This window comes from Entelurus aequoreus, linkage group LG17 (genome assembly GCF_033978785.1).
Source record: "Entelurus aequoreus isolate RoL-2023_Sb linkage group LG17, RoL_Eaeq_v1.1, whole genome shotgun sequence".
NCBI lineage: Eukaryota > Metazoa > Chordata > Actinopteri > Syngnathiformes > Syngnathidae > Entelurus > Entelurus aequoreus.
In genome coordinates, this window is record NC_084747.1 from 45,709,963 (window position 1) to 45,732,029 (window position 22,067).

The 22,067-nt window shown below is 38.1% G+C and overlaps 1 protein-coding gene across 2 annotated transcripts in view; it reads right to left on the reverse strand.

Annotated features, from left to right (window-relative positions):
• The window catches only part of LOC133632932 (coxsackievirus and adenovirus receptor homolog), a 31,016-nt gene that overhangs the window by 2,669 nt on the left and 6,280 nt on the right, over positions 1 to 22,067 (reverse strand). The window contains exon 1 of one of the 2 annotated variants that reach the window (XM_062025774.1): positions 2,559 to 3,297. The exons of the other annotated variant lie outside the window; for it this stretch is intronic. The gene's annotated coding sequence lies outside the window, so the exon portion shown is untranslated. Of the gene's footprint in view, positions 1 to 2,558; positions 3,298 to 22,067 lie in introns of those variants that run through there. 2 annotated transcript variants of the gene reach the window in all.

Here is a 22,067-nt window from a genome sequence, read left to right on the forward strand (position 1 = left end):
GTGTACTTTGTGAACACTTGTAGTTTGAACAGTCTCTTAAACTGAATCACATTGGTGCTTTGTTTGATTTCTTTGGTTATAAGTGTTGTACGAGCATACAAATGTTTTAAATTACATTTTCCTCTAAGGTTATATTTCTCTTTAGAATAATTGTTGTACATTCTTGGGGTGCAGGTTATAGTTTGCTTTGTACATCATTTTAGCTGTTTGCAAATGCACTAAATCGTCGAATTTCAATAATTGTGATTTAATAAATAAAGGGTTTGTATGTTCTCTATATCCAACATTATGTATTATTCTAATTGATCTTTTTTGTAACACAGTTTGTGAATGAAGCGCACATTTGTAGTTTCCCCATATTTCTGCACAATAACTCAGATATGGTAACACTAGTGAGCAATAAATATGAAGTGATTTTTGGTCTAGAACAGGGGTGGGCAATTAATTTTTACCGGGGGCCGCATGAGCAACCCGAGCACTGCTGGAGGGCCACATCGACAATATTTCAATTAAATTTTGCTCAATATTATTTTTTATATATACCGTAAGATACATAATAATTATAATAATAATTAATAATAATAGTAATACTTCAACATAGTGTGTGTAACAGCATTCCATGACTAATATAAATAAATTAACATTAATAATAAATGACAGTAAAATAAGCACACGTATGACTGAGGAGTCATAGTGTAACTTTGTGTGGTGTTTCAGTTGTCCGACTTTTTGTTGGCCATAAACGCACCAGTGGTTTAGTGCTATGCGTGTTGGTGACAGATGACAAGTTGGTTTTGGCCTGGTTTGTACGGCAGAAAATGACTAGTTTTTCGAGATAGAATTGTTTTACTCATGTTTTTGGTGTGGTTATGTCCGAATATAAACAGTTTTGCTCAATAAAGTGATCGATATAATTCCTGGCCTCGAAGCATCTGGATAGACGTTACAATAATTGAACGGTGTTCAATTGAACGGTGTTGACGAACACCATTAGGGCCGCTTGTTGTCACTGTCACTCAAAGTTGCATTGCAAAATTACATAGAATAAATCTGTTTATTTTGTTTAGAATTCAGATGGGATTTGATTTGGTGCGGGGCATATATTTGCTGCGCACAGCAGACGCTTGAGCAGTGCGCAATTGCGCAGGCACGCACCTTAGAGGGAACGTTGCATGGCAGTCCATGTCTTGTTGGAAACACGCCATTCTTCATCAACTTTTCTCTTTTTAGCGTCTCGGGTGTAAACCGTGCATCACTTGTCGCTGCATGTGCACCATCACTCGCAGGTTACACACGGACACACGCCCATAAATAATACTTTTCAAAATAAAAGCAGCACAGTTGTATTGCGCGCACGACATAGATGTTTTTTCAACTTTATTTTGTAATTTGTGATTGCAGCTGTTCACATTCACTCACAATCACGCACACGCATACGTCCACACGGAAGTAATAATTGGCCTCACGCGGGCCGGACAGGGACGCACAAAGGCCCAGGTCTGGTCTAGAACATGTTTTGCTTTATTCATTATTGATGTGTTTCTTGCTACTTTATGTTGTATATTTTTTACATGAGATTTCCAATTCATTTTATCATCTATTAATACACCCACAAATGTGCTTTCTTTTACCCTTTTGTCTTTTGTTCCACCAGCTTCAGGTTACGTGCTTGTTGTCAAAAACATCAAAAGACTGCAAATATACGACATCATAATACAAGAACATAAAAGACACAACATACCCAATGTTTCTGAAGTCAACAATAACAATATTAATATATTATATTCATTGACACTCGCCGCTAAGTTATTACTTTATGGAATAATTATGAAGTATACATTTGTAGACCAGAATTTACATTTAGTCTCAATGCGCTTGCTCTTTTTATACCTAATGCTATTCATATTTTTTCCAACACGTTTCTTCCTTTCACAGAGAACGTGAACTTAATGTTATGGTGTGAATAAATTATCAATAAAATACATGGAAGGAGTAGGATTAATTAAGGTTTGCTTCTTCCCACTCCAATTCAGAGTTAAGCAAATATGACCAAGTGACGTTCCTTATTGTAAACTGTTAAACATGTCTGAAACAGATGAATCCTAACTATAACCAAGTATGATCAGAATTCTGTCTATAAGACACCACAAACACTAGGGTAGCAAGTCACTCTTTGATACATTCTGTACATTAAAGATTCTCAAAGAAATCTAATGTAGGTCAATATATGAGGATATTTGTCAGAACATCCAAATCTTAGTTTAGTGTCTGTTAAGTTTTATCACTGTGCTCTCATGTTAGCACTACTAACTAGCAGTCCTGATATGTGTCTTATAACTACGCTTGAGGCAGCTGATATGAGGATTTATTTTCATACGAGACCAACGGGCGGCCGCAATGTACTGTATAGGCTACCTCTGCTAACACTAACAGTGCTCCTTGGAGATTGAGCCTTGATTTACAATTTGTAAAAGCTGAGAGCATGTTATTTAATCACAATCCCTCCAAAAAACCTTTGCAAACCTGGAGGAAGTGAAAAAATATATATATCTACTTACCGACACAAGAAGACTCAGTTGGATTCCTTGACATGGGCAGCAGCAAACCTATTTATGGGGCGGCATGGCGTAGTGGGTAGAGTGCCCGTGTCAGAAACCTGAGGGTTGCAGGTTCGCTCCCCGCCTCTTACCATGCCGTTGTGTCCTTGGGCAGGACACTTCACCCTTGCCCCCGGTGCCGCTCACACCGGTGATTGAATGTTGAATGAATGATAGGTGGTGGTCGGAGGGGCCGTAGGCGCAAATTGGCAGCCACGCTTCCGTCAGACTACCCCAGGGCAGCTGTGGCTACGAAAGTAGCTTACCACCACCAGGTGTGAATGATTGATGGGTTTTTAACATGTAAAGCGACTTTGGGTACTTAGAAAAGCGCTATATAAATCCCAGGTATTATTCAGTGTCAATAACACATCCTACAAGGGAAACACGGTACATATGTCCCAATTTTACGTTTGAAATTTGAAGGTTCCCTTTACATATAAAAAGATGATACATAAAGAGATGCATAGGTCATAAACTTACGTTTGAAGCTTTAAAGTTACCCTTTTGACAAAAAAGATGATGTACAAAGTGATGACTACATGATAACCATACTGGTGAGGTGGGTTTATCCAACAAAAATTTAAAAAAAAAGTTACATATCCCTCATGTGTCCATCTATCCATCCATCCATTGTCCCTCTATGTCAGACCTGGGCATTCTGCGGCCCGCGGGCCGCATCCGGCCCTTTGTACGTCCCTGTCCGGCCCGCGTGAGGCCAATTATAAATTACAAAATAATTTTAAAAAAGTATCTATGTCGAGTGTGCAATACAACGGTGCTGCTTTTGTTTTGAAAATCGTTATTTGTATTACTTCCGTGTGGACCTATGCGTGTGCGTGATTGTGAGTGAATGTGAACAGCTGCAATTACAAATTACAAAATAAAGTTGAAAAAACATCTATGTCGTGCGCGCAATACAACTGTGCTACTTTTATTTTGAAAAGTAGTATTTATGGGCGTGTGTCCGTGTGTAACCTGCGAGTGAAGGTGCACATGCAACTTGTCATATGTCACCAACACGCATAGCACTAAACCACTGGTGCGTTTATGGCCACACAAAAAGTCAGACAACTCAAACACCACACAAAGTTACACTATGACTCCTCAGTCATACGTGTGCTTATTTTACTGTCATTTATTATTAATGTTAATTTATTTATATTAGTCATGGAATGCTGTTACATGAAGTATTACTATAATTATTATTATTATTATTTATCTTACGGTATATATCAAAAATAATATTGAGCAAAATTTAATTGAAATATGGTCGATGTGGCCCTCCAGCAGTGCTCAGGTTGCTCATGCGGCCCCCGGTAAAAATTAATTGCCCACCCCTGCTCTATGTACATCAAGTAATTTCGCCATTGTGGTATTAATAAAAGTCTATCCTATCACATGAATCTCTATTTATTCGTACAGCACTTATCATAAACAGGCAAGTGGCAATTAAAGTACTTTACACAAAAAAAGAAAGAAAACACAAAAACAAATGTGCGTGCACACACACACACACACACACACTCCCACACAAAAAGTACTATCTATCCACACACACACACACACACACACACACACACACACACACACACACACACACACACACACACACACACACACACACACACACACACACACACACACACACACACACACACACACACACACACACACACTATTGACAATAACAAAACAAAAACAAAACACTGAGGATTGAGGAAAAATGTAACCCCTGAGGCTCCACATTGTAGAATAACTAAATATATATAGTATGTATGTTTCAATTAGTGTTGTCCCGATACCAATATGTTGGTACCGGTACCAAAATTATTTCGATACTTTTCGGTACTTTTCTAAATAAAAAGGGACTACAAAAAACTGCAATATTGTCTTTATTTTAACAAAAAATTTACAGTACATTAAACATATGTTTGTTATTGCAAGTTTGTCCTTAAATAAAATAGTGAACATACAAGACAACTTGTCTTTTATTAGTAAGTAAGCAAACAAAGGCTCCTAATTTAGCTGCTGACGTATGCAGTAACATATTGTGTCATTTATCATTCTATTATTTTGTCAAAATTATTAAGGACAGGTGGTAGAAAATGAATTCATAATCTACTTGTTCATTTACTGTTAATATCTGCTTACTTTCTCTTTTAACATGTTCTATCTACACTTCTGTTAAAATGTAATAATAATACAATGATAAATGGGTTATACTTGTATAGCACTTTTCTACCTTCAAGGTACTCAAAGCGCTTTGACAGTATTTCCACATTCACCCATTCACACACACATTCACACACTGATGGCGGGAGCTGCCATGCAAGGCGCTAACCAGCACCCATCAGGAGCAAGGGTGAAGTGTCTTGCCCAAGGACACAACGGATGTGACTAGGATGGTAGGAGGTGGGGATTGAACCCCAGTAACCAGCAACCTTCCGATTGCTGGCACTAATCACTTATTCTTCTGTTGTTTGATGCTCTACATTAGTTTTGGATGATACCACAAATTTGGGTATCAATCCGATACCAAGTAGTTGCAGGATCATACATTGGTCATATTCAAAGTCCTCATGTGTCCAGGGACATATTTCCTGAGTTTATAAACATAATGTAAATAAAAAAAACCGAAAGAAGATGTTGTGATGCCAAAAAATATCGACGTAGTCATAGTAGTATTGATTGTACTTGGTATTATTACAGTGGGTGTTAGGTGTAGATCCACCAATGGCGTTTGTTTACATTTGGGGAATGCAGACCGGTACTTTTCGGAAGCGGTATAGTACCGAATGTGATTCATCGAAAAAAAGCCATTCACAATAAGTAAGTTCATGGTCTGTGTACCTTTCTTTCATTCTATTTCAAATTCTTAAATGCAAATCAAAAAACACATTTCGGACCATTTTTTCTATTTTCATTTCTGAAACCAAAGTTGGACAACTATTTAATGACACTTTTTTAAAACAACAATAGGAATCCTGCTGAACAAAGGTGTTACCGTTATGCTAAAAACCTGCTAAATGCAAAGGAAAAGGGTCTGTGTACCTTCCGTTCATTCTATTTCCAATTCTGAAATGCAAATAAAAAAATAAAATCAGGGCCGTTTTTTGATTTTTATTATATATGGCAGATTTTAAAACAAACAAACAGGGGTTGATTTTCATTAAAATATTGCCATAAAATTAAATTTTGTGATGTTTTCCTATTATGGATTTTTATTTTTCCAGATAAACACAAAAATGTAAAAACATTTGCAAAAATGCGTAGTTATCTGTGTGATGACAAATTGAACCGGAAGCAGTATTTTAGCCTTTCCTTTGCTTTTAGCATGTTTTTAGCACAACGCTAACATATTTGTTCAGCAGAAGTCCTAAAAAACAAGTTTCGGACCATTTTTTCTATTTTCATTTCTGAAACAAAAGTTGGACAACTATTTAATTACACTTTTTTTTATATATAGGACTCAATAGGACTCCTGCTGAACAAATATGTTAGCGTTGTCCTAAAAACATGCTAAACTTAAAGGAAAGGCTAAAATACTGCTTCCGGTTCAATTTGTCATCACACAGATAATTGTAAAAAAAAGTTTCATTTATCTGGAAAAATTCAAATCCATATAAGCAAAACTGCACAAAATCCAACTTTATGGCAGTAATTTAATGTAAATCAACCCTTTTTTGTTTTGTTTTAAAATCTGCCATATATAATAAAATTTGAAAAACGGATATAATTGTATTCTTTGATCTGTGTTTCAGAAATAGAATGAACGGAAGGTACATGGACCGAAAAGCTAAAATACTGCTTCAGGTTCTAATTTGTCATCACACAGATGCATTTTGGACAACATTTATTTTTAGATTTTTGTATTTATCTGGAAAAATTTAAATCCATAAAAGGAAAACAGCACAAAATCCAATTTTATGGCTATATTTTAATGAAAATCAACCCTTTTTTGGGTCCGTGTACCTTCCATTCATTCTATTTCCAATTCTTAAAAACGCAAATCAAAAAACTAGGACCGTTATTTTTTATATATATGGCGAATTTTAAAACAAACAAAAAGGGGTTGATTTTTATTAAAATATTGCCATAAAATTGGATTTTGTGCTGTTTTCCTTTTATGGATTTTTTTTCTTGTGAGGATTGGCATTGGAGCGTCACGTCATGGCCTCACACAGGATCGCCTTCCATGGCACAAACCGGTGCACTCAGCTTCTCCATGACTTTCAGGTTCATGTACCTGTCTATGATTACGGTGATTCTAGAATGCACATTCAGCTTGCACTCTAGGCTGCACTGGTAGATCCCCTCATCTGACATACGCAGGTCACTAATCTCTATGGAAGCATCTCCATGGCCGGGTTCAGGAGTTGTGAAGTGAACCCTGCTGTAGTTTGGGTCAATATCAAGTTGGCCTCCATGATACATTAAAATCTCTGTCTTCTTTTCTTCTGGAGACTTAAAATACCACCTAATTATAATTCTGTTTGAGATGTCATCGATGTCCTGTGTGAATTTGCAGGAAAGTGTGACGTTTTATTCTTTGACTGCGTAATAGTCCTCCTTTGTGGAGATGATGTCAAGAGCCCAAGCTGGGCTTTTGGTGCAAATAACCAGCCCAGCTGCAAAATACCACAGCACAGACATCATCATTGGACTGTTGGACAGGAGCCTGCTGTAAAATAAAACAGAAATGACATTGTTCAGTTCAGTTTATTTCGAACATGCATACGATACAATGTAATGCATCACACAGTTCCAGTTGTTTCATTACAGCACGTACGAAAAGGAGTAGAAAGAAGCAGAGTTTATTTAATCCTACTGCTTTTCATACCGTAGCAATTTTATCCAATTTCCTTTTTCTCTGTTACACAACAGTGAACAAATAAAAAATTAATAAATAATATACCATAGTGAGCAAACAAATATTAAATACATAAATAATCTTTGTCTCAATTAAAAAAAAGGAAAAAAAGGGTTTTAAGATGTTCATTATAATTCTTGTTCTGTGTACTTTGTGAACACTTGTAGTTTGAACAGTCTCTTAAACTGAATCACATTGGTGCTTTGTTTGATTTATTTGGTTAATCCGTTCTATAATTTATTCCACATACTGATATGCTTAATGTTTTAAGTGTTGTACGAGCATACAAATGTTTTAAATTACATTTTCCTCTAAGGTTATATTTCTCCTCTTTTGTTGAGAATAATTGTTGCACATTCAATGTTTATCAATGTTTATTTATATAGCCCTAAATCACAAGTGTCTCAAAGGGCTGTACAAGCCACAACGACATCCTCGGTGTCGAGTGGGTCTGACATAATATTGTGAAAGTCCAACACATCAGCGAAAGTCCAGTCCATGGTGGGGCCAGCGGGAACCATCCCGAGCGGAGACGGGTCAGCAGCGTAGAGATGTCCCCATCTGATGAACAGGCTAGCGGTCCACCCCGGAGCAGAGTAGAAAAGAAAAGAAAAGAAACGGCAGATCAACTGGTCTAAAAAGGGAGTCTATTTAAAGGCTAGAGTATACAAATGAGTTTTAAGATGAGACTTAAATGCTTCTACTGAGGTAGCATCTCTAACTTTTACCGGGAGGGCATTCCAGAGTATTGGAGCCCGAATAGAAAACGCTCTATAGCCCGCAGACTTTTTTTGGGCTCTGGGAATCACTAATAGGCCGGAGTTCTTTGAACGCAGATTTCTTGCCGGGACATATGGTACAATACAATCGGCAAGATAGGCAGGAGCTTGACCGTGTAGTATTTTATACGTAAGTAGTAAAACCTTAAAGTCGCATCTTAGGTGCACAGGAAGCCAGTGCAGGTGAGCCAGTATAGGCGTAATATGATCAAACTTTTTTTGTTTTTGTCAAAAGTCTAGCAGCCGCATTTTGTACCATCTGTAATCTTTTAATGCTAGACATAGGGAGGCCCGAAAATAAAACGTTACAGTAATCGAGACGAGATGTAACGAACGCATGAATAATGATCTCAGCATCGCTTGTGGACAAAATGGAACGAATTTTAGCGATATTACGGAGATGAAAGAAGGCCGTTTTAGTAACACTCTTAATGTGTGACTCAAACGACAGAGTTGGGTCGAAGATAATACCCAGATTCTTTACCGAGTCGCCTTGTTTAATTGTTTGGTTGTCAAATGTTAAGGTGGTATTATTAAATAGATGTCGGTGTTGAGCAGGACCGATAATCAGCATTTCCGTTTTCTTAGCGTTGAGTTGCAAAAAGTTAGCGGACATCCATTGTTTAATTTCATTAAGACACGCCTCCAGCTGACTACAATCCGGCGTGTTGGTCAGCTTTAGGGGCATGTAGAGTTGGGTGTCATCAGCATAACAGTGAAAGCTAACACCGTATTTGCGTATGATGTCACCTAGCGGCAGCATGTAAATACTAAAGAGTGCAGGGCCAAGAACCGAACCCTGGGGAACTCTGCACGTTACCTTAACATAGTCCGAGGTCACATTGTTATGGGAGACACACTGCATCCTGTCAGTAAGATAAGAGTTAAACCAAGACAAGGCTAAGTCTGACATCCCAATACGCGTTTTGATATGCTGTAATAAAATATTATGATCAACAGTATCGAAAGCGGCGCTAAGATCAAGAAGCAGCAACATAGATGACTCATCAGAATCCATTGTTAGCAATAGATCATTAGTCATTTTTGCGAGGGCTGTCTCCGTAGAGTGATTTGCCCTGAAACCGGATTGAAAAGGTTCACAGAGATTGTTAGACGCTAAGTGTTCATTTAGCTGCTGTGCGACAATTTTTTCGAGAATTTTCGAGATAAACGGTAGGTGGGACACCGGCCGGTAGTTCACCATGAGGTCAGGATCGAGGTTAGGTCTTTTAAGTAGAGGATGAATAACCGCTTTTTTGAATGCTAGAGGAACAGTACCAGAGGAAAGTGATAAGTTTATAATATTTAACACTGATGGACCTAATAAAACAAAAAGCTCCTTGATAAGTTTCCCAGGAATTGGGTCAAGTAAACATGTTGTTTGTTTTGTCCCATTTACACATTTTAACAATTCCTCCAATGTTATTTCATCAAAGAGAGAGAAACTATTTTGGAGGGCAATGTCCGTCGTATATACAGTCGTATTTGTGTTAATAGAACCCAGCTGTAGCTGAGATGCATTGTCTTTAATCTCTTTTCTAATGACTTCAATTTTCTTATTAAAGAAATTCATAAAGTCATCTGCTGAGTGGGTGGAGCTACTGGGAGAAGTCCCTTGTTGGGTTAGCGATGCTACTGTACTAAACAAAAATTTAGGATCATTCTTGTTGAGGTGGATGAGATTTGAGTAATATTTAGCTTTAGCTGAGGTAAGCATGCGTTTATAAGTTATTAAACTATCACTCCATGCTTGATGGAAAACCTCAAGTTTAGTCGCACGCCATTTGCGTTCCAGCTTTCTACATGATAATTTCTGGGCTTTAGTTTCTTCTGTAAACCATGGGGTACGCCTTTTAAGGGCCCTTTTTAGCTTTAGCGGTGCTACACTATCAATGGTGCCGCGCAGGGCGTCGTTAAAGCTGTTAGTGAGGTTATCAATAGAGCTTGGGAGCAGGTTATAGTTTGCTTTGTACATAATTTTAGCTGTTTGCAAATGCACCAAATCGTTGAATTTCAATAATTGTGATTTAATAAATAAAGGGTTTGTATGTTTTGTATATCCAACATTATGTATTATTCTAATTGATCTTTTTTGTAACAGTTTGTAAATGAAGCGCACATTTGTAGTTTCCCCATATTTCTGCACAATAACTCAGATATGGTAACACTAGTGAGCAGTAAATATCAAGTGATTTTTGGTCTAGAACATCCATCCATCCATCTATTTTCTACCGCTTATTCCCTTCAGGGGAACATGTTTTGCTTTATTCATTATTGATGTGTTTCTTGCTACTTTATGTTGTATATTTTTTACATGAGATTTCCAATTCATTTAATCATTTTTTAATACACCCACAAATGTGTTTTCTTTTCCCCTTTTGTCTTTTGTTCCACCAGCTCCAGGTTACGTGCTTGTTGTCAAAAACATCAAAAGACTGCACATATACGACATCATAATACAAGAACATAAAAGACACAACTTACCCAATGTTTCTGAAGTCAACAGTAACAATATTAATATATTATATTCATTGACACTCGCCGCTAAGTTATTACTTTATGGAATAATTATGAAGTATATATTTGTAGACCAGAATTTAGATTTAGTCTCAATGCACTTGCTCTTTTTATACCTAATGCTATTTATAAATTGTTTTCCAACACGTTTCTTCCTTTCACAGAGAACATGAACTTAATGTTATGGTGTGAATGAATTATCAATAAAATACATGGAAGGAGTAGGATTAATTAAGGTTTGCTTCTTCCCACTCCAATTCAGAGTTAAGCAAATATGACCAAGTGACGTTCCTTATTGTAAACTGTTAAACATGTCTGAAACAGATGAATCCTGACTATAACCAAGTATGATCAGAATTCTGTCTATAAGACACCACAAACACTAGGGTAGCAAGTCACTCTTTGATACATTCTGTACATTAAAGATGCTCAAAGAAATTTAATGTAGGTCAATATATGAGGATATCTGTCAGAACATCCAAATCTTTGCTTAGTGTCTGTTAAGTTTTATCACTGTGCTCTCATGTTAGCACTACTAACTAGCAGTCCTGATATGTGTCTTATAACCAGTGTTGGGACTAACGTGTTACTTTGTAACGCGTTACTGTAACACCGTTAGTTTCGGCGGTAACTAGTAATCTAACGCGTTATTATATTCAGTAACTCAGTTACCGTTACTACATGATGCGTCACTGCGTTATTTTACGTTATTTTTTATGTAGTATCGGCTAGAAACAGAAGATCTGATTGTGTTTTATTGGAGCGCTGCAGTGTCGTCCTTCTAATTCTTCCTCTGTCACAAGGGAGAGAAGAAAAGAGGCGCGCTATGGGTGTGGGTGTGGGGAGGGGGGGGGTGGGGGGTGGGGGTGTGTCTGTGTTTACTAGTGGTGCAACGGATCAACAACGTGATCCGCGGTTTGATATATGAAACAAAAAAAATGTTGTTCGCACGTTCAGTCAACACACAGCGTGGTCATGGCGAGCGGAGTAACGGAAGGGCTTCAGAGTGGACCCCCTGCCATACCCTCCTGGAGTCGTTGCTTTGGAAGCAGTCCTCAATCTTCGTTTTGTAGTCCTCCTTAGCCTCCCTGATACCACGCTTCAGGCTGGCTCTGGCAGTGCTGTAGAGCTCCTCGTCGCCAGATCTGAACGCGGTGTCCCTCTCCCTCAGCAGCCTCTGCACCTCTCTCGTCATCCATGGCTTTGTGTTGGAATAGACTCGGACACAGTAACAGTCTGTGCAGTGTTTTATGTAGCCCAGTACTCCAGATGTGTATTTCTCCAGGTCCTCGTCTTCAAAGACCTCCCACGCAGTGGTGTCAAAGCAGTCTTGCAGCTTTTCAGTGGCACCTTCAGGCCAGGTTTTGATGGACTTTGTTGTGGTGGGAGCACTTATCCGGGTGGGGGTGTATGCTGGGATGAGTAGCAGGGATGTGTGGTCTGACTGGCCCATGTGTGCTAAAGGTTTAGCTCTGTAGCCCAGTTTAATATTTGAGTAAACCTTGTCCAGTGTGTTTTTGCCTCTTGTGGCACATTTTACATGCTGGTGTAGTTTGGGGAGCACTACCTTCAGATTAGCATGGTTAAAGTCTCCTGTGATGATATGAGCAGCCTCCGGATACATGCTTTGTTGCTGGTTGATTGTATCATGCAGCTGACCTAGCGCCGTGCTAACGTTAGCATCTGGCGCTATGTACACTGCGGTTAGCAACACAGCATTGTATTCCCTCGGCAGGTAAAAGGGTCGACATTTAATAGTCAGATATTCTAGATTAGGGGAACAGTGGCTACTCACAATGCTTGTGTGTGTTCCCCATGTGTCCTTTGTGAATATTAATAGTCCTCCTCCACGCCATTTCCCTGTAGCCTCTTTTGTCCTGTCCAGGCGGTGTAGAGTGTAGCCTGTTAGCTCGATAGCTAGGTCCGGGATGGATGAATGGAGCCAGGTTTCTGTGACTATTAGCACGCAGCTATTCCTCACGGTGGTGTTCGTTGCTACCTGTAGCCTCAGTTCGTCCATCTTGTTTGCAAGTGATCTTGCATTTGTGAGAAATATACTCGGCAGTGGTGGTCTGTTCGGTCGTTGTCTTAGCCTCTCCAGCAGACCAGCTCTGCAGCCTCGTTTCTGTTTACGTTCTCTACGCCACCTGCGGCGCTTTGTTCCAGGTATAGTGTACCATGGAGATCCGGGTTGTCTCGCAATTTCTTCCGGGATGTTGTTTACACGGATAAACTCGGCCGTGACGGCGCTTTCTCCGGGAGATCCGACTTCTATGAGATCCTGCCTGGTGTAGACGTGGTTTGCCCGACAGGATGTAAAAAATAATCACAATCCCTCCAAAAAACCTTTGCAAACCTGAAGGAAGTGAAAAAATATATATATCTACTTACCGGCACAAGAAGACTCAGTTGGATTCCCTGACATGGGCAGCAGCAAACCCATTCAGTGTCAATAACACATCCCACAAGGGAAACACGATGCATATGTCATAATTTTACGTTTGAAGTTTAAAGGTTCCCTTTACAAAAGATGATGTATAAGAGATGCATAGGTCATAATCTTACGTTTGGAGCTTAAAGTTACCCTTGTGACAAAAAAGATGATGTACAAAGTGATGACTACTCTGGGGAGTCTCTGCAGATTTTCTGAGCCCTGGTCAGGTAGCGGCTTTTTGCGATCTCCTGGATAGGAGGAAAAGGAGTCCTGATGATCTTTTCCGCAGTCCTCACCACTCTCTGGAGAGACTTCCAGTCTGAGGCCCTGCAGGCTCAGTCCAGACAGAGATGCAGTTGGTCAGTAGGCTCTCTATAGTGCCTCTGTAGAATGTGGTGAGAACGGGGGGAGGGAGCTGTGCTCTTTTCATCCGATGCAAAAAGTGCATGCGCTGCTGAGCTCTTTTTACAAGAGCTCCGGTGTGTAGGGACCAAGTCATATTGTCAGTTATCCAGTGTTGTTTTTGACAACCATCTTACATTTAGTCTTAGTCTTAGTCTTTTGGACTAAAATGTTTATTAGTTTTAGTCACATTTTAGTCACTTTTATATGTGATAGTTTTAGTCCAGTTTCAGTCGACGAAAACTCAAAAGGGTTTTAGTCTAGTTTTAGTCGATGAAAAGTGAAAAAGGTTTTAGTCTAGTTTTAGTCCAAAAAAAAGAATAAAAAGTATAATATAAGTATATAAGTATAGTCTTTTAACAAATTAATTTAGGTCAATAAGTATTGGAGATTGCTGTTGGGCAGTGTCACACATAAGTTGTGAAAATAGCAGCAGATCTATAAGTTCAACCCATTGTAAGCTTGCAGATCTGCTATTTTCCACAAATAATAACAATAAAGGAATGGTTTTAGACATATAAGGTTTCCACCCAACAGCAAATTTCTGATCCAAGGATTGTGTATTACACACAGATAAAGTGGTAACAGTGGAATCAAAGTTCATTACTCCAAAAAAGCCAAAAAACAAAAACATTCTACTTCAGCAATTGTGGCTTTATTTCTCAGAATTTGTTAAAGTACAATGAACATAAACATGCCCAAAATATGAGTGATGGATGAGGAACACATATGCTCAACTTGGCCCTGTCTGCCAGTGCAATTACAACAGATATCATACAACCCCACTCTCTTTAATTTGTGCAAACCATGTAATAAAATAATCACTTAATTCCTGATTCCTTAATGGGGCTGCACAACGTCACTTGTGGCTTTTAGGCTAAAGCTAGCAGACTCTACGTATAACAGTAACTCGACCTGTTTAACGTATCAAGTTACGTGCTGACAGAACGTACTCACAAAGAGATAACCACACCGTCACTGAATGTAAACATGGCTAAACATGCTGCTAAAGTAACACACACATAATGAATTGACGTTAGCGTAACAAAAGCTAACTTTAGCCTGAAGTTAGCAGCCCATTTGCGCCAGGAGTATGTGGAAAACGTACTAATGTATTAGCTAACTATGACATTTATCGATTATGGTAACAGCATTTGTAACTTACCTTCGAAAAAATATCCTTGTGGCGAGCCTGTGCCGCGGTTGGTCGTATTTTTTCCGCATATTTTGTGGCCACATTTGTCACCGTCTTCCTTCACAATACACTCTGTTTTATTATCTGCTGAGTTATATTTAAAATACACCCATATGTCGTCTCTACAACAGTCTGACGTGTTGAGCACGTGTTGTGCTCTGCACAGCAGTTGGTGGGTGTGGTTTTAATTGACACACACAATAAACAGAAATGTCATGCATTTTAAACGTCTGACAGATTACCCACTAACATTTTCGTCCGTTCTCGTCTCGTCAACGAAAACTCACACACGTCTCGTCATGTTTTCGTCATCAGAGAGACATGTTTATCTCGTCACTGTCTCGTTATCGTCATGAAAAAAAGTGGCGTCATCGTCATCGTTGACGAAAACAACACTGCAGTTATCTGCACCCCAAGGAACTTGGTGCTGCTTACGATCTCCACCGCTGTGCCGTTGATGAAGAGTGGAGCGTGGCTGGACTGGTGCCTCCTGAAGTCAACGATGATCTCCTTGGTCTTGTCGATGTTCAGGACCTGGTTGTTGGTTCTGCACCAGTCAACCAGATGTTTCACCTCCTCCCTGTAGTCCATGTCGTTGTTGTCACGGATGAGGCCCACTAATGTCGTGTCGTCCGCATACTTCACAAGGTGGTTAGTAGTGGACCTGGCGCAGCAGTCATGGGTCATCAACGTGAACAGCAGCGGATTCAGGAAGCCGGTGCTCAGGGAGATGGCACTGGAGGTGTTGTTGCCCACTCTCACAGACTGGGGTCTGTCTGTGAGGAAGTCTAGCAGCCAGTTGCATCGGGGGGTACTGAATCCAAGGGAGGCCAGTTTGCTCACCAGGTGCTGCGGGATGTTGGTGTTGAATGCCGAGCTGAAGTCCAGAAACAACATCCGCACATGTGTGTCCTTTCCTTCCAGACGTTCTAAGCTCAGGTGGAGTGCAGAGGAGATGGCGTCCTCTTTGGAGCGGTTAGGGCGATAAGCAAACTGGTATGGGTCGAATGTGGGGGGAAGTCTGGAGACCATGTATTCCTTTACCAGCCTCTCGAAGCACTTCATTACAGATGTTTTTTGGGATAAGGTAAACATCTGTTCAGTATTTTAACATAAGAGTGTTTGATTGTGAGGCATCAAAAGCCACAAAATGCAACGGGTCCATCAGACCCACAAACACTGGCTAATGAACAACAATATGAACACCACACAAGGGTTAATGCCAGGATAACCCATGTTTCACTTTTCAAGAAAATTCATTTTCTCTTTTACCAATATTTGAAACACGTAAACAAAGTAACCCAAATTTCCTTGTTGTGGGATCAATAAAGGATTATCTTATCTTACCTTAAACCACAGAAATAAAATACAAACTCATTTAAACTTTCATTTTTACTTTTTATTTTTAACAACATTGAACATAAAGAACATAAAAAAATTGTTCTACTTAACCAGTCTTGCTGATTATCTCTTAATCTTCTATTTTAGCTGCAATCTTCTTTTGTAGGCCGTAATGCGGTTGTACACATAGAACTTCAATGCTTGCCATTCCCGGTTTTGGAGAGCTTCCGGTTCGGCCCTCAAACATTTTAAACAGTCACTCTTTCCTGGTACAATACCAGAAGGGATGAATCGCTTCATGTGCTTCTCGACAGCCTTCACCTCTTTCTGTGTCCAGGGTCGCCTTTTCTGGGCAGCTTTACCTGCAAGTGACCATACAAAATATGTGCATGAAAATAAAAGAAATAAAAGAAGATTAAGAAATTAAGTTATACGTTTGTTTGCTATTATGTCTTTAAACCACAGAGAACAATGCATATATATGCATTTGCATTATTTGTGAGAAAACAAAGACTGATAAAACTTAACTAAAAAAAACAGTTTGTGTATATAGTTTACCTTTGGAAGAATGTCTCACTGCACGATGTCGTGATGATCCATCCCTTTCTTTTGAAAGTTGTGTCAGTCTGTTGGGGGGCGGGATTTGTTCATCCTCAGTGGTTGGAAAGGTCAGCTCTTCTGTAGGTTCAATGTAATAAACATTCAGTGTCATGCTTACCATAGGCCACATTTAATAAACCACAAAAATGAGTATTGACATTACATACCATTATCAGGACATGAATAGTGTTCATCCTCTCTGGTAAGATCTTCTTCAGTTTCCAAAAGACATTCTGTGGTACACATAACATGTTAAGCTTATAATTGAATTCAAACCAAACAAAATGATGGAAAAAAATTATAGACAAAGGAAACAACAAAGATGACAACTTACAATTTGGACCGATTGTGATTTCATCTAAGTTCTTTCCATAGAACTCTGATAATCGACCTTGCTCGAGTGCCATCAAAACTTTGCTGATTTTTGCCAGCTGCAGTGTCTTTTCAGGGAGTCTATAGAACTCGCGATGGATTCTAATAACATGGCCAAGAAAGTTGGCCAGCTGGTCCATCTCTGTGTCTGTCATGTTTACCACAGTTGAAAGTGTGGCAGCATGTTTTCGTAGTTTTGTGGATGTACTGTAAGTGACACAGGACACTTTGCATGACATGCTTTTGCATAGTCTCGTATGCAGTCAGAACCACGGAAATACGTCATCGCTGTGGGTCTTGCAAACAGGCACGGGCGTCACTAGCTTTTAAGGACAGGGGGGGCTTAGCCCCCAGGAGATGCACAGGGTGCGAGCGAACGTAGCGCACGAGCACAAAACTTCACAAACGGCTAACAAAGACTTAGAAATGAATCATTGTTATTATTATTATTTCAGTGGGTTTATTTTCAATGTGTGTTCAGTACAACAACAAACATGGGTTTGCACAATGACATTTTGTTTACAGCATCAACAAGAAACAGTGACTTGCATGATCCTTCAAGATACACTGAAACACAATGAAAGTCATGGCATTAGCCTCTATATTATTAATTCACAACATAGAGGCTAATGCCACCACTTTCGCTCACAATACAATAATTGTTTGTTCCCAAATATTTTGAAGTTGCACAGATTACATTTTGGGCACATATGTGACTAAAATGGTTGTAAATTCAAGCCCTGGAAATATTACTTAATTACTTGAATTAAAGTAATACCTGGATCGGGATAATTTGTCTTATATATAATATATTAATATATATATTTATATATTATGGCAAACCGTTAAGGAAATTAAATATATATGGAAGTCTGAATAGAAATGAGAAACGTTTATATATACTGTAATTAAGAAAGACTTAGAGTCCGTCTGCTGATCTGAAAAAGAGCCAAAGCTGTCAAAGAGCTGAGGGACCATTTTCAAAGTGCAATGCTGAAACAAATAATGCAAACAATAAAATGTAACTTCCAGGGCTTGAGATTAATGTAGTCCCGTCGTCCCGGGGACGGTAAAAAAAAATGCACGGGACGAAATGAAATGCTCCCCGGGACGATGGCTTTTAACCATTTTTTTTCTTTTTCTTTTTATGTATTTATTCATTTTACATTTTATATTAAATGTCTTGGTTTTTCCTCCCTCTGAAAATGCTATGAAATGTTTAACAAGCCATCCTATAATAATACAACAGCTATTAATGTAACAATACAATAAGAAAAATATATTTAATGATGTTTTTTTCATTATTTTAACAATAGACTAATGTATATTACTTTATATAGATTCTACAAGAAACAGAAAACTTAAAAACTAAATTATTTACAATTGCAGACACAAGGTTTCGTGCAGCTTCACTCATTGTAAAGGAAGACGGAAGTCCACGCAGGAGAAAAATGACTACAAAGATGGTGTCTGGGTTTTTCTTATATATATATATATATATATATATATATATATATATATATATATATATATATATATATATATATATATAAAAAAAATATATATATATATATATATATATATATATATATATCTATATATATATATCTATATATATATATATATATATATATATATATATATATATATATATATATATACATTAAGTCTTACATACATACATACATACATACATACATATATATATATATATATATATATATATATATATATATATATATATATATATATACATACATGTATATATATATACATGTATGTATATATATATACATATATATATATATATATATATATATATATATATATATATATATATATATATATATATATATATATATATATATATATATATATATATATATATATATATATATATATATATATATATATATATATATGAAAGACTTAAAGGCAGAGGTGGGACCAAGTCATTGTTTTGCAAGTCACAAGTAAGTCTCAAGTCTTTGCCCTCAAGTCTCGAGTCAAGTCCAAAGTCAAGACTGGAAAGTCTCAAGTCAAGTCTTGGAATAACCTACAATCGAATATTAAACTTCAAACCCTTGTTACGTTGAATGAGTTTAAAGCTTCTGTGAAAGGATTGCAGTCTACCTTGTCTGTATGCACATGTGTTATGTGAGCAAGTTTTAATGTCGTAAATGTGATGTTTTATGTATTTGTTTACTGTTTTTAATGTAACCTTGCTGCTGCCCTCTTGGCCAGGTCTCCCTTGGAAAAGAGATCTTTGATCTCAATGGGATTTTACCTGGTTAAATAAAGGCTAATAAAAGTCCCAAGTCCTGCATTTTGAGTTTCGACTCCTTTCAAGTCCTTTTAACCACAGACTAATATATTTACACAGATTGTGTATGCTTTTAAAACGCTGTATTTATTTATTAAAACAAGTGCATTTGAAATTGCAGGAAAAAAAATAGTGCTGACATTGCACTTCATAATAGCACTATTAACGGGGACAGCGTGGCGAAGTTGGTAGAGTGGCCGTGCCAGCAATCGGAGGGTTGCTGGTTACTGGGGTTCAATCCCTACTGGGGTTCAATCCCCAGCTTCTACCATCCTAGTCACGTCCGTTGTGTCCTTGGGCAAGACACTTCACCCTTGCTCCTGATGGGTGCTGGTTAGCACCTTGCATGGCAGCTCCCGCCATGTGTGTGTGAATGGGTGAATGTGGAAATACTGTCAAAGCGCTTTGAGTACCTTGAAGGATAGATAGAAAAACGCTATACAAGTTTAACCCATTTATTATTTAATTAAATTCGTCCTGCACTGCACTCTAGTCCTTCACTCTCACGTTCCATATCCACAAATCTTTCATCCTCGCTCAAATTAATGGGGTAATCGTCGCTTTCTCGGTCTGAATCGCTCTCGCTGCTGGTGTAAACAATGGGGAAATGTGAGGAGCCCTTCAACCTGTGACGTCACGCTACTTCCGGTACAGGCAAGGCTTTTTTTTATCAGCGACCAAAAGTTGCGAACTTTATCGTCGATGTTCTCTACTAAATCCTTTCATATATATATATATATATATATATATATATATATATATATATATATATATATATATATATATATATATATATATATATATATATATATATATATATATTATATTATATTATATTATATTATATATATATATATATATTATATATATATATATAACACCAAATTATTTAGGGGGGCTTAAGAATATTTTAGGGGGGCTTGAGCCCCCCTAAAATAGGCCTAACAACGCCAATGCAAACAGGTGACTGTTGTCTTTGAGAACCACACAAGTTTCCCTGTACTTAACGAGAAGTTCTAATGCACACACCATTGTTGGAGTCAAGAGAATAGGAACAGGTCTGCCTCGTTTTCCCCTGATGACAATCCTTGAAAAATGTCTGCACAGTTTTTTTCCAATTCAGAGAGTGCCCAATCAACATCTTCATGAGGATCAGTTGTGTCTCTTGACAAAAAAGCCAACAAGGGCATGGCTGCTACCTCTCCTTCTTTTCGTTAAAAAGGATGATCTGTGTCAAACATACTTTTGTCAGGTCTGACCAGGCTTTTGTGGAAGAATTTTCAGATAGCACACTGCTACGCTCATCATGCATTTGACTGAGAAACTGATGCATTTTTTTTTAACATCCTCAGTGAAGGGCATAAGTTGTGGTGCATTCCACTTTTCTTCAGCTATGTTCCTCAGGGCTGTTGCAGAGATCAACTCGTTCCACTTCTCACGATGGACATCTTGAAACTGAGTGGCATTCCTTACCAGCTCTTCATTGTTGTGCTTTCAAGAGTTTGCTGAATTTAACCAGGGAATTCCGCTCCCAGACTTTTGACCGGTGCACCCAGAACAGCCCATATCAACCCCGTTTTATCCAGTCTTCATTGGCTTCCAGTTAAATTCCGCATTGAGCTTTTTACATTTTAGTCCTGACATTTATGTGCATTGCATGGTGGGGCCCCTCAGTACATGACTGACTTGTTATGCCCCTACTCTTGAGGGCGTAGTCTTCGGTCTTCAGGCCAGGGTCTTCTAGAGATCCCAAAAACTTTTTTAAAACCCGTGGAAACCTGGCATTCCAGGCTATAGCTCCCAGACTCTGGAACAATTTGCACCAGTCCCTCCGTGATCTTGACTGTGTTGAAACTTTCATGAAACATTTGAAAAGCTTAGTTAATGCAGCTTTTAACTATCATTTTTGATCCACTTTGTATCTTTTTTAGAATGTGGCCCGTTTTCTTAAATTGAATTGTTGTTTTACTTCACCTATGTTTTGTATAGTGCTGTTTGATTTTATCTGTGAAAAGCGCTTTATAAATAAAATGTTAAGTCGTAAAAATCGATTGTTTTCTTACCATTTCTTACCATATCGTTCAAGCCTCCCCTTAGCCCCTGGAGAGAAAAAAAATCCTGGAGGCATTCTTGCATGCGGAATTTCGCCAGATATCACGACTCTATCCAGACAAACATGGATATTCAAAATATGCATATATTTCTATTTTTGTACTGCTTACTATGCTACACCTTCAATGTTCGGGTAGGTTAAAATAATAATAGATAAGAAAACATCTCATAATTTCAATTTTATTTCGACTGAGTTGAAAAAAAGCCAAAGCCCAAGTCCACGTGAAACTACTTCAACTGAATTCACAATAAGTAAGTTCATGGTCTGTGTACCTTTCTTTCATTCTATTTCAAATTCTTAAATGCAAATCAAAATACACATTTCGGACCATTTTTTCTATTTTCATTTCTGAAACAAAAGTTAGACAACTATTTAATGACACTTTTTTAAAAAGACAATAGGACTCCTGCTGAACAAAGGTGTTACCGTTATGCCAAAAACATGCTTTCTGAAACAAAAGTTGGACAACTATTTAATGACACTTTTTTAAAAAGACAATAGGACTCCTGCTGAACAAAGGT